At 38.0% G+C, this 13,688-nt stretch overlaps 1 protein-coding gene across 8 annotated transcripts in view; it reads left to right on the top strand.

Moving 5' to 3' along the window:
* Positions 1 to 13,688, top strand: part of TRPM3 (transient receptor potential cation channel subfamily M member 3) — a 599,217-nt gene that overhangs the window by 276,262 nt on the left and 309,267 nt on the right. The gene's annotated exons all lie outside the window — the stretch shown is intronic.

Here is a 13,688-nt window from a genome sequence, read left to right on the forward strand (position 1 = left end):
ATGGGCAGAGAATAAACAAAGTACAGGGGTGCTCAGGGAAGGAAACAAACACGTTTGCTATAAAGATGGCAGCAGGGGAAATAGGAAAAGAAAGAACAATTTGAGCTAAATCCTAAAGTGTGGAGTATGAGAACAGGGAATTAAATTGAAACCACCTCCTTGAAACTATGGAAATAAGGAAGAACAAAAGTTAGGTAATTTAGTAAAATGCACCCATAATCATTTAAGTGCCTACTGTATGCTAGGAATGTCAGCTCTGTGCCAGACCCAGCTCAAATACCTGTCCTGGACAAAGTTATGCTTCCCTCCTTGACACCCTCTGAAGCTGTTCTACTTCCTAGCTCTCTGTCATCGAACTAGATGGCTAACCTCTACTGCCTTGGTGTCCTTACCTGAAAAATTATCCTAATAAAAGCATTTAACTTCACACGTTTGTTATGAGGATCAGATCAGTTGATATATGAAAATAATTAGCCCAGTGTATGGATAGCTGTAGGCCTTCCCAGATGACTCAGTGGTAAAGAATCTGCCTGCAGTGCCGGAAAGGCAGGAGATGTGAGTTTGATCCCAGAGTTGAGAAGATCCCCTGGAAAAGGAAATGGCAACCCATTCCAGTATTCTTGCCTGGGTAATCCCAAGGACAGAGGAGCCTGGAGGGCTAAAATCCATGAAGTCACAAAGAGTCAGACATGACTGAGCAACTGAGCATGCATGCATACTGTAAGGGCTATAAATCTGTTAGCTATTATTGCTTTTATTAAATATTGTAATCTTTCATTCCTCTAATTGATTACCCTCTGAACAGTGCCTTTCACGTGGGAATCTTATTAAAATACAGGTGCAGATTCAGTAGGTCTTGGGTTGGTCCTAAGAATCCACATTTCTAACAACTTCCCAGATGCTGCTGGTTCATCAAGTAGTGCCTTATGGCCCATGAATTGTTGCTGGTCCGTGAACTGTTTGTGAATAATAAGTGGAGCAAAAATTCAGAATAAACATTGAGAAACTTTTATAGCATTTTTCCACTGCCACAAAATCCAACTGCATAATCAGGTCATGGCATTTTATAAAACTATGAGTTTGTAATGGATTGAAAAAAGTTTTTCAAATGGTCCTTCACCACAGATCATTTGAGAAGCATTGTTCTAGAATACGATATAAACTTAAAAGTAAATAGGAGGTCTTCATAAATTTTGTACCACCTCACCAACTAAAAGAACTTTGTACAAGGTTCGTGTTCAACAAATATTCTTGAATGCTTGTGAGAATTCATTTAAAAATAAGCAAGTACACCTCTGGTTGCCCATTTTCAAATTCTCTATATTATGACTGGAGTCAGTTCCAAGTAGCATCAACTTTAATGAAGTGCAATTAACAATTTCATGACTAAGCTTCTGTTTACATCTTATGCTTAATGACTATGTAAAGACTTAGACATACACTTACACAGGGAAGCCTGGCATGCGGCTGCCCATGGGGTCGCAAAGAGTCGGACATGACTGAGACTGAACTGGAAGACTTATATGTTACAACTGTAAGCACAGGAGATTATTTTCTCTACTTGATTCTCTCCTATAAAATATTAGATCTGTACATTTGTAGAAATGTATGCTCACTTTTACAATAACTCACTTTAAAGTAACTAATGTTGGAATCTGAACACATACACACACGTATGAGTCCCACATTTCATCCTTGTTCTTCATCTCCTGTTGCCTCCAGTAGAGGCAGTATTTATGAGCTTGGTGCAAAAGTAATTGTGGCTTTTGCATTGCTGAAATTTGCTGTATGATATTGGAATGCATTCTAAATAAATGTGATTATGTTATTCATCATTTTAGTGTACATTTTTTGCTTTATGTTTTTTGCTAATGACATTACTTGCTGATTGTTTTATATTTATTTTAGACTATGGAAATGAAAATAATGTTAGACAAAAAGCAAATTCAAGTGATTTTCTTATTTGAGTTCAAAATGGGTTGTGAAGCAGCGGAGACAACTCGCAACATCAACAATGCATTTGGGTCAGTAACTGCTAATGAACATACAGTGCGGTGGTGGCTCCAGAAGTTTTGCAAAAGGTGTGAGAGCCTTGAGGATGAGGAGCATAGTGGCTGGCCATCGGACGTTGACAACGACCATTGAGAACCATCATTGAAGCTGATCCTCTTACAACTACACAAGAAATTGCCAAAGAACTCAGTGTCAACTCAGTTCTATGATCATTTGGCATTTGAACCATATTGGAAAGGTGAAAAGAAAAGCTCGATAAGTGGGTGCCTCGTTAGCTGACCAAAAATAAAATAGTTCAGTGTTTTAACATATCATCTCCTCTTATTCTTTGCAACAACAATGAACCATTTCTCAATTGGATTGTGGCATGCAATGAAAGTGGATTGTATACGACAATGGGTTATGACCAGCTCAGTGGCTGGACTGAGAAGAAGCTCCAAAGCACTTCCCAAAAGAAAACTTGCATGAAAAAAAGGTCATGGTCGCTGTTTGATGGTCTGCTGCCCATCTGATCCGCTGCAGCTTTCTGAATTCCACTGAAACCATTATATCTAAGAAGTATGCTCAGCAAATTGATGAGATGCACTGAAAACTGCAATGCCTGCAGCTGGCATTGTTCAACAGAAGGGCCTAATTCTTGATTACCATGCCCAACCACACGTCACAAAACCAGTGCTTCTAAAGTTGAGTGAATTGGGCACTCATCCACCGTATTCACCTAACCTCTTGCCAACCCACGACCACTTCTTCAAGTATCTTGACAACTTTATGCAGGGAAAGTGCTTCCACCACCAGCAGGATGGAGAAAATGCTTTTCAAGGATTTGTCTAATCCCAAAGTATGGATTTTCATGCTTTCAGGAATAAACAAAGTTATTTCTCATTGGAAAAATATGTTGATTGTAATGGTTCATATTTTGATTAATAAAGATGTGTTTGAGCCTAATTTAATGATTTAAAATTCACAGTGCAAAACCGTAATTATGTTTGCACCAACCTAATAACATTCAGTTCAGTTCAGTCACTCAGTCGTGTCCGAGTCAGTGATGCCATCTAGCCATCTCATCCTCTGCCGTCCCCTTCTCCTCCTGCCCCCAATCCCTCCCAGCATCAGAATCTTTTCCAATGAGTCAACTCTTTGCATGAGGTGGCCAAAGTATTGGAGTTTCAGCCTCAGCATCAGTCCTTCCAGTGAATACCCAGGACTGGTCTCCTTTAAAATGGACTGGTTGGATCTCCTTCCAGTCCAAGGGACTCTCAAGAGTCTTCTCCAACACCACAGTTCAAAAGCATCAATTCTTTGGCACTCAGCTTTCTTCACAGTCCAACTCTCACATCCATACATGACCACTGGGAAAACTATAGCCTTGACTAGACGGACCTTTGTTGGCAAAGTTAATGTCTCTGCTTTTGAATATGCTATCTAGGTTGGTCATAACTTTCCTTCCAAGGAATAAGCGTCTTTTAATTTCATGGCTGCAGTCACCATCTGCAGTGATTTTGGAGGCCCCCAAAATAAAGTTTGACATTGTTTCTGCTGTTTCCCATCTATTTCCCGTGAAGTGATGGGACCAGATGCCATGATCTTCGTTTTCTGAATGTTGAGCTTTAAGCCAACCTTTTTACTCTCCTCTTTCACTTTCATCAAGAGGCTTTTAGTTCCTCTTCACTTTCTGCCGTAAGGGTGGTATCATCTGCATATCTGAGGTTATTAATATTTCTCCTGGCAATCTTGATTCCAGCTTGTGCTTCTTCCAGCCCAGAGTTTCTCATGATGTACTCTGCATAGAAGTTAAATAAGCAGGGTGACAATATATAGCCTTGACGTACTCCTTTTCCTATTTAGAACCAGTCTGTTGTTCCATGTCCAGTTCGAACTGTTGCTTCCTGACCTGCATATAGGTTTCTCAAGAGGCAGGTCAGGTGGTCTGGTATTCCCATCTCTTTCAGAATTTTCCACAGTTTATTGTGATCCACACAGTCAAAGGCTTTGGCATAGTCAATAAGGCAGAAATAGATGTTTTTCTGGAACTCTTGCTTTTCCATGATCCAGCGGATATTGGCAATTTGATCTCTGGTTCCTCTGCCTTTTCTAAAACCAGCTTGAACATCTGGAAGTTCACAGTTCACGTATTGCTGAAGCCTGGCTTGGAGAATTTTGAGCACTACTTTACTAGCGTGTGAGATGAGTGCAATTGTGCAGTAGTTTGAGCATTCTTTGGCATTGCCTTTCTTTGGGAATGGAATGAAAACTGACCTTTTCCATTAGTATACATATTAATATGTCCAAAAAAGGTAGAAAGGAAAATACTTTTTTGGGAAAAAAAAAGTATTATTTTGGGTGGGTATGTGTGAGTGAAATCAGTATTATATTTTACACTTTTACCTATTTTGTTATTTTCCAGTCACTCAGTCTGTCCAACTCTTTGCAGCCCCATGGTCTGCAGGACGCCAGGTTTCCCTGTCCTTCACCATCTCAAGGACCTTGCTCAAACTCATGTCCATTGAATCAGTGATGCCATCCAACCATCTCATCCTCTGTCATCCCCTTCTCCTCCTGCCTTCAATCTTTCCCACTTTCAGGGTTGTTTCTAATGATTTGGCTCTTTGAATCAGATGGCCAAAGCATTGGAGCTTCAGCTTCAGCATCAGTCCTTCCAATGTATATTCAGGATTGATTTCCTTTAGGATTGACTGGTTTGATCTCCTTGCAGTCCAAGGGACTCTCAAGAGTCTTCTCCAGCACCACAGTTCAAGCATCAATTCGTCAGTGCTCAGCCTTCTTTAGGGCCCAACACTCACATCCATACATGACTACTGGAATAACCATAACTTTGACTATATGGACCATTGTTGGCAAAGTAATGTCTCTGCTTTTTAATGTGCTGTCTAGGTTTGCCATAGCTTTTCTTCCAAGAAGTAAACGTCTTTTAGTTTCATGACTGTAGTCACCATCTGCAGTAATTTTGGAGCCCAAAAAAATAAAGTCTGTTACTCTTTCCATTGTTTCCCCATCTATTTGCCATGATGTGATGGCTTTTACATATAGTGACAGTTTTAAAGGCTGGTCACAGATAGTATTCTAACACATAGAAAAGCCTTCCAGAGTCAGAAATTTCACGTCAGTGTGCATATTTATGATTTTCATTTGCCATTTTATCACCAGCTAGAGGCAGGGTGCCATTCACCAGGAAGAAGTTAGGTTTCTACTAGATATTGGAGAAAGGGACTGATGGTCTCTTGAAAATTTAGGGTTTGGAGTTTATATTAATAAATGAATCAAGATAGTCTGCTCCGTGATTTTCAGTAATTAATGTCTTTACCAATTACTTTCAAAATCTTTATCATACTTCTCTCTCATATGCCAAACAGGAATCTTAAAATAAATCACATTATCAAATTAAATCTGTGGAGAATTGCTACTTTTGAAAATTTATTCAGAAATGTGGATGCAAATCATTCACAACCTCCTCCAACCAGGTCATAAACATTATTTGTTTGTATCTCATCAGAAAGCAGTACTCAAATTAAAGACTAAATTCTATCATGACAGTTTTATTCTTCTGACTTTTTTATATGGCTCAGTTGTAGATCTGAAAGAAGGTTGGCCTGGATGGAGGTAGTAAGTGGGATGTGACTGTGCGAGGCATGTGAGACCTGCTAAGGAGTGTCAATTTTATTCTAGGAGTCATGGAAGTCACTGAATGATATGGGAGAAGGGAGATGGAATGCCATGAGCTAATGTATCTTTTAAAAGAACATTAATAAAACTATTCAATATGATATTGCAATGATTTATACATGATATGCATTTGGCAAAACCCATAGAACTGTACAAAACAAAGTGTGAAACCTAAGTAAATTGTGAACTTTAGTTAATGAATCTATATCATTATCAGTTCATCATTTGGAACAGATACAGCACAGCAATGCAAGATGTCAAATAATATGGGAAACCATGGGAAGAAGTAGAGGGAGGGGATACTTGAGAACTCTCTGTACTTCTGGTCAGTTTTTTTTTTTTAACCTGAAACTTCTGTAAGGAATAAAGTCTATTAATTAAGAGGAAAAAATGATCACTGTTTTCGAGTGGAGAATGAATTAAGGGGACCAATTAGAAAGCCAGCACAGTCCATTTTTAAAAATAGCTTCATTAGCATAGCTTCTTTCAAAAGTGTTTTGCTATCAGAAATTCATTTTGACATCAAATATCCAAAGAATGAACTCTCTACATCAGAGGGAGGATGAGATGCTAAGAAAATAGGAGGAAAAAAATCACATTGCTATCCAATAGAATACAGTTTAGAGACTAAATGTATTTCTGCACTACTTACTAATATTTTTTATACCTACTTTTGAATTTTTGTTCATTTCTATGTGCATCAAGTTTAAATATATTTAGAGAAAGCTAATAAATGTGTTAGTATCTTCCAGGACCTAAAGTCTTGCAGAGAAATTTTATATTAACGTACTAAGGTAGGAATAAGTCAAAAGATATAGGATTTGGTAGGGAGTATGTAAGGAAATGCATTGCCAATATATAGAAGCTAATAACATTGAGAGCTTTAAACTATCACATTAGTACCACATAACCAGAGGCTGAATTTATGTGGATGGCTCTATTTTCTGCTTGAGAATCTAGTAATTTGACAGAGAAAGATGACTATCACACAGAAATACATTTATGCTGCATTAACCCACTCCAGTATTCTTGCCGGGAGAATCCCATGGACAGAGGAAACTGGCAGGCCATGGTCCATGGGATTGCAGAGAGTTGGGCATGACTGAAGTAACTAAGCACAACTTAATATCTAATAATTTTTCATTTCCAGAGAGTAATAGGAATAGCTTTACAGTTGCATTGCTGGACCAATCTGCTTATAACTCACTTTTGATGATAAAAAATGGTCTTGATTTGGCCTCAGTTTCTCCAGTTAAGTAATTCTTGATTGTTAGGTTAAAAAAATTACAAATTGTGGACAGACTGCATATTCTGATGGGAATGATCATCAGAATTTGATTTATCATTTGGTTGGAAATGAGGGCAAGAGAACACAAAGTTCTGGTCTTGAAAACTCTCTCAATGGCAGAACCAGAAATGTCAAGTTATTAATTGTGAAATGTCTTAATAATACTTGAAGTCTTATTGAAAAAGAATTAGGACTTGACATGTGTGCCAGATTGCTAAACCAGAGGCATTCTTAAGAATGGTTGGAGTCTGGGGAGAATTCTTTCAGGGATTATTTATTAATTCAAATCTCCTTATGTGCTTTGTGCTCAGTAAGCACAAAACTGTGCTCTGTTACATTTTTGTTTGTTATAAAAAGAATAATGGTTTCATGAATTTGTAAAAATTAAAACAAAATACTCCCTTATTTAAGAAAAGTAACCTCTACACCAGTCTTGTACACATTAATAAGGAGCCAATGACAGTGCTCTCAGGTTCTGATTCCCATAATCCTTAGCTCTGAGAACAGAGCTTGACCTAGAAGATCACCAAGAGTAAGTCCTCCCCCAAGTTTAAATGACTCAATAAGTCATGGCTAGGATGCGTGTCTCGGGACTTTTAATCAGCCATGCTTCCACTAGGCTCTGCCTTTGAATGGATAAAGAAAATCAGGATTTCAGATATAAAATCCTGCAGCCAAATTTGTCTATACCTTGTGAGGATAAAGAGTTTGAACTGAACTTAATCACTCATTGATTAAGATGAATCTGTTTCTTTACCCAAAATACTTTAAAGTAATTAGGACTGATGATAAACTGAAAATAATAAAAATAAGAGAGAGACTGATTTCCTAAGTAGTTAATCCTTATATGAGAACTCTACTGCAAATAGAAGTACAGCTACTTATCCACTGTCACTTTCGTCTTAACATCTTCATCCTCCCAGAGCAAAAGACACAAAATAAAAATCAGCCTCTGAATCTATGATATTATTTGTCACATAAACTCCATGTTTCTACATAACAAAATGTACCAGTTTCATGATTCAGCACATTTCTTTGGCTTCTGACAAAATAAGAATGGTGCTGGAATGAACTGTGAAAGCTAAATAGAATTAAGGACTTAAAGGATGACATTACATCACCCTAGCTCTGCATTTACTTGACAGAAAACAAAGTTCTATTTCCCACATTTGCAGTCTAAACCAGTTTTATATGGCTGACTCCGCTGTAGTTATGCTTTTTGGTCAATGAAGGCAGTAAAGTTGCTGAAAGTATGTCTGGGACTTTTAATTTTTTATGTCACCATGTATGGAAACAGCAATTATATTCAAGCAAATGTCTAATCCTTGATCATAAATAGGATACTTTTGAAATAGAAGTCTATATCCTCATTTCAATTTTTTCAGCAGGCTTTTAGGCTTGATGAAGTGTATATATATATATATATTTTTTTTATGAAGATACGAATAATTAAAACGCACTTATCCCACCACAAAGAAGGCAAAAGTGACTCAGCACCCCTAAAATTAGACCTGGAACATACAGGATGCAGGGTTCTCTGTACCTTCTGTGTCCTATAGAAGCACAAGGACTTTGGCTCCATTAGGCTGAGCCAATAGCTGATGTAAGTGAGAACTAAACCTCTGTAGGCCCCGGTTTTTAATTTGTATAATGGAACTTTATGTACCTACCTTACAGAGTTATTGTGAATATTGCATAAAATACTATGTGAGGAAGCATTTGTAAACTGTAAAATACTTTATAACTATAATATATTACTGCCATGCAATAACTTACTGATTTATAATGAAACAATTTTTCAAAGAAAGAAATGCGACAATTTTTCAAAGAAATGCGATATATATTTTTGTTTACAAAAATTCTGTGAGATTAACATTCGTGTATGTTCCTAGTAAATCTATGTAAAATTCTGCATGTATTTAGGATAAATTTATGCAGTATGACCTACAGACAAAAGATGAGTTTCAGTTATAATTGTAAAGCATGATTTATTGAATTTTTTGCCTAACTAGTGATAAAAATATAATCTAATTTAACTTTATGTTATGGAGTATATGATTTAAGTTTAGAGGCTATAAAGTGAATTTTAGTACAAATAATTTAATAATTTATATGCTAATTATAGTCATTAAAATAATTTAGTATAAATAGCTCACAAATAATTTTTCTCTGACTAATTAGAAATGAGAAATTGATATTTCCACAGAAATAATGTTAAAAACAGGAGGACACAAAACTGCAGTTACGCAGCGATAGACTCAGAATATTGTGTGTTTGTAGCAGAAACAGGCAGTGGGGGGTTATAAATTTTGACATGAAAACAAATAATTTTAAAATTACATGACTTTTCTCATGGAAGTGTGAGCAAGGTATGGAAGTGGATCGGTAGTTGTGGTAATTCATTCTGTCTGGCGGTGATCAGCCAAGCTTGTCAAAGAATACAATGTTTTGTGCAGAGTTTGGAAGAATAAACAGGTGTTTGCTCAGCATAGAAGCAGGAACCTAGCCTTCCAGGTGAATGGGCCAGCATATTCAAAGGTTGAGGAGCGTGGCACAGCATGGTGCATTAGGGAAACAAGCAATAACCTAGTGTACTGGAACATCATGTGTTGAAAGATTGGAGGGAGATGGAGCGGCTTGAATAGATAGTTCAGAGGCACTGGTCTCATCTTGTTGAGGATGGGAAACCAAAGAAGAGTATTGACCAAGGGGTGTCCTGACTGATTGTTTTAAGAAAACCATGTTGATGATATTATGCTTCAGAGGCAGCTGGCTTTGCCATGTTTCCCTGGCACTGTTTTACTTTGTAGGTCAATGGCAGCTCTGAATATTAGAGAACACTATACATTTATCTATATACATTAGAATAAAAACAAGGAATATTTAAAGAGAAATTGGTCTTGTGTTTCCCACACTTCCCTTGCTTATGTGATACCATCATAATTTTTAATCTAATTTATTAAATATTTTAATGGATTCACTTTTCATAACTCCATAAAAGAAAACATATGATATCTCCAAACAGTAATATTTGTTAAATTATAGGTTTAGCCATTGCTTAAATATTACATATTATTATAAATCCAACTCTTAAAAGAAAAATGCATCTGGGTGCCACCTTTAGGAAACATGAGTCCAGTCCATCTGATGTCATCATCTTACAGGTGAGGAATTGATGTAAATCAAGTAAATCAAATGTTGTCCCTAAGTCACCTGTGTGAGCTGACTACATCCCAAACATAGTTCTCGGTGTTGGAGTGACAGCACTAGCAAAATAAAATCACTGCCCTCAGGAACTTACATTCTAGTGACGGACATAGACAATAAATACATAAAGACTAGGCGAAGACCTGAGGAAAAGAAAGGGAAGCTGGAGTAGAGAAGTAGAGAATGATGACTCAGGTCGTCCTAGTGTACTGATGCAGCAAGTGTGGGTGATCTGAGGATGCAGCTGTCCAGGTAGAAAGGAAAACAGAAGTAGAGGCAGCTGAGGACGTAGAGGAAGAAGCAGAGGCCTGACATGCTTGAGGAAGAGCCAAGAAAGGCTAGTGCTGGTACCATGGAAGCCTGGTGCTTAGGGCCATCACCCCTTCCCCTGCTGCCCCATCAGGCTACCCCCTTTCTCTGTTTGCACGGACTGATTAGTACACACCCGTTCCAGCCCACTGCTTGTTTTATTGGAATGCCGCCATGCTCATGACCTAAGAGTGCTTTTGTGCCGCAACAGCAGAGTTGAGTGTTGTGACGAAGACCGTGTGACGCACAGAGAATCTAAATTATTTACTATCTGGCACTTTACAGAAAATGTTTACTGAGCTCTCCTCTATATCATGCTCTTGTTGTTGTTGTTAGGTGTAGACATCACAGAATAGAATGATTTGTACATCTTTATAAAAATGAAATACAAATCATCCCTGTCAAAACCTAGTTTATACTTGTAGAGAATCTGATTTCATTTTTTCAACTTGAGTTATGTACCAGTGGAAACTTTTTAATATATTCAAGTGTGATCATTTTACTTAATAATGAATTGGGAGAATAAGGTCATCTGTCATTACATAAAGATAGGAGTGAAGAATAACCACAGTTTGCATTACACTTGTGGTTTCCTCTTGTTAGTATTCAAATTATATTCTTTCTAAACTACATCTGAAAGAGGCTGGTGATGTATCCTGTCAGGAGTTGGAGTTGCATTGTTGGGTAATGAATAGGATTTTTAAAATATCCTCATGGACAATGTGGCCCAGAGCTAAAATCTCTTTGGAACTAATTACCTTCTCAAATCACCGGGTCCTGAAGATCATCGGTAACCTTATAGGAAAGAAATGCTGTGCTGAGTTTACCTGGGGCTTCCTTGTTCACTTAGAATGCTTGTGGTTCTGGTGACAGTATTTCTGTCTTTGGTGTAAAGTTCATGGAAGGTGCCTCATATTCTTGTCCCTATCAAATATTTCTCTCTAGAAAGGAAAAATAAGCAAAAAGAAAACAACAACAAAAAATAAGTAAGACTAGAGAAAATAGGGCTAAAAAATACATGGGCAATATTTACAAGATTCAGTGTGGATCTGACTGAACTCAAGTCAGATGAAGAATTGAAGTAGTATCTAGTGAAGAAGGAAGATGAGAAAGCTGAATTTTTCAAATATTTCTGACATAGGATTATCTGTAACCAATTTTAGTCTCATAATCTACAACTGCTAGGTCAGTGTCTCTCAGATCCTTGCCGGCCAGCCAGCCCTCCCCCTCTTCCTCCTCCTCCTCCTCTTTGTTCCCTTCCCTGCTCCTCCCTCCCTCCTTCCCTCTCTCCTCCCCCTCTCTCTGTGCCCCATTATCAATAGGTCATGCTTCACAGTTGGGAAAAAAACCTGGAAGTCTTCTGGCCACAAAGAATATAGTGTAATGACTATAAATATAGAGTTACAGAAGAAAACTTTGGAAAATATAAAAAAGCAAAACAAAAAAATTCCATCTCTGTATCTATTTAAAATTTGTAATCATTCTCTACTTACAATTTTGTCCTGCTTTTCTCAGCTAACAGTGAAAAAATGTGTATTTCTCTATGTGATTACATAGTTTTCTGAAACTTGTGATCATCAAACAGCATGAACTATAGTTTAATTAGCCTCCCACTGAGGGATTTTTGTTTCCAGTTTTTCTGTATTATAAAAAATGTTGCAGTGAACACCTTTGTGTGCTCACATCTCTGTTGATTCCTTAAGAATAAAGGCAGAGGAGTGTTACAGCTGCATAGAAGTAAGGGTATGCATATTATTAAGGTCATCATTACATATTTTTCTGGAGCTAACTCCTGAAGACTGTCAAAGGGACTTCTCCATTTAGTGTTTAATGCTAACGTTCAGTCTGATGATTCATTTGCATTTTGCTTATTGTAATGTTTACTCAGTTGAAAGTCATTTAGTAATTTGTTACCTGCTATCTCCAGAGAAACCTTGGTAAGTGAGAGACCAGAAGATGGGGGGTTTGAAAGATCCATCCTGGAAGTTGCAGAAAGGCAGGGAGAACGTTGTGGACCTGATCCTGATCAGAGATAGAAATAAGTTACCCAGTTCACACTGTGACTCTCAGGGAGTGCCCCCGTAACACATACAGGCACTTTGACGGGAGACTGTGGGAAAATGAAGCTCGAAGTGCAACTGTCCTCACAGGTATGCAGCCCACAGAGTTGGTAACAAACACACCTCTCATCTCTGAATTCCATCTGCAAGAAGAGATAAGTCCTTTGGAGATGAAGTGTTTGCATACTCACTTTTTAAAAAATATTTTTGCCTTGATGAAAGTTGAACTCTCTTCTTCCCGGTTTATTCACTTATCTATCTAAGAAATACTGTTCTCTAAAAAACTTACTCTTGGAAGATATTTGAAAGAGTTCTTTTGTGTTGTGTGAGCAAGACCTTCTAAGTTGCCTTCACCTCCGCCCCACCCACCCCCAGATAAGCACATCACAAAGCCGCTGCTTGCAGCCTGCATCCATGTGCTGTAACAGTCCCAGCTCATCTTTTTTTAATAGGGAAGCGGGGGAGTGTAGGTTTCTAGTCACACAGTTACAGTTGTGGGGGAGGGGCTGCAGGGTAAGACGTGTGATCAGTTTTATTATTATTATTTATTGACATTTCAGAAGTTGTGGAACATCACTGATAAACCCCAACTTTATTCTCCTTGGGCTCACATTCAGGGGCTCAACTATTCTTTTGAAACATTCAAAGTTTTTAGCAGTTCCTCTTTAAAGAAATGCTATCATTCCATCCTTTGGGGAGGAACGAACAATGCTGCTTGTGTGCTCAAACCACTTGGAACATTAATATACTGTTTCTTTAGAAGGATTTGCTTTCCAAAGTTGAACTTTTCAGAACTCAGAACACCTTATCACACTTTCACAAGGCTTCGCTCTGAAAATGGAAAAAGGAAAGGGGGGAGAGCCTGTCAGGACTTGTGCCAGTTAAATCCGATCTCTCCGGGGATTTGTTTTTCTTCTGGCGTCAGATTAGATGTTCAAATCAAGCAGTGTTTGAGGGCTGCAAGGGAATGTCCATGGGATTCTTAGTGAGGCTAATCCCAAAGCAGCACATTCCAAGGGGCTAATCTGCCCAAGTTCATTGCTTACTTGAAACGTCTCTTGGGGGAAGAGCCCGGCAAGTGACTTTTTTTCCGGTGGGCGGTCATAAGAGCATTATTAACGGGATGACCA

The sequence above is a fragment of the Ovis aries genome, chromosome 2 (genome assembly GCF_016772045.2).
Source record: "Ovis aries strain OAR_USU_Benz2616 breed Rambouillet chromosome 2, ARS-UI_Ramb_v3.0, whole genome shotgun sequence".
Classification (NCBI taxonomy): Eukaryota; Metazoa; Chordata; class Mammalia; order Artiodactyla; family Bovidae; genus Ovis; species Ovis aries.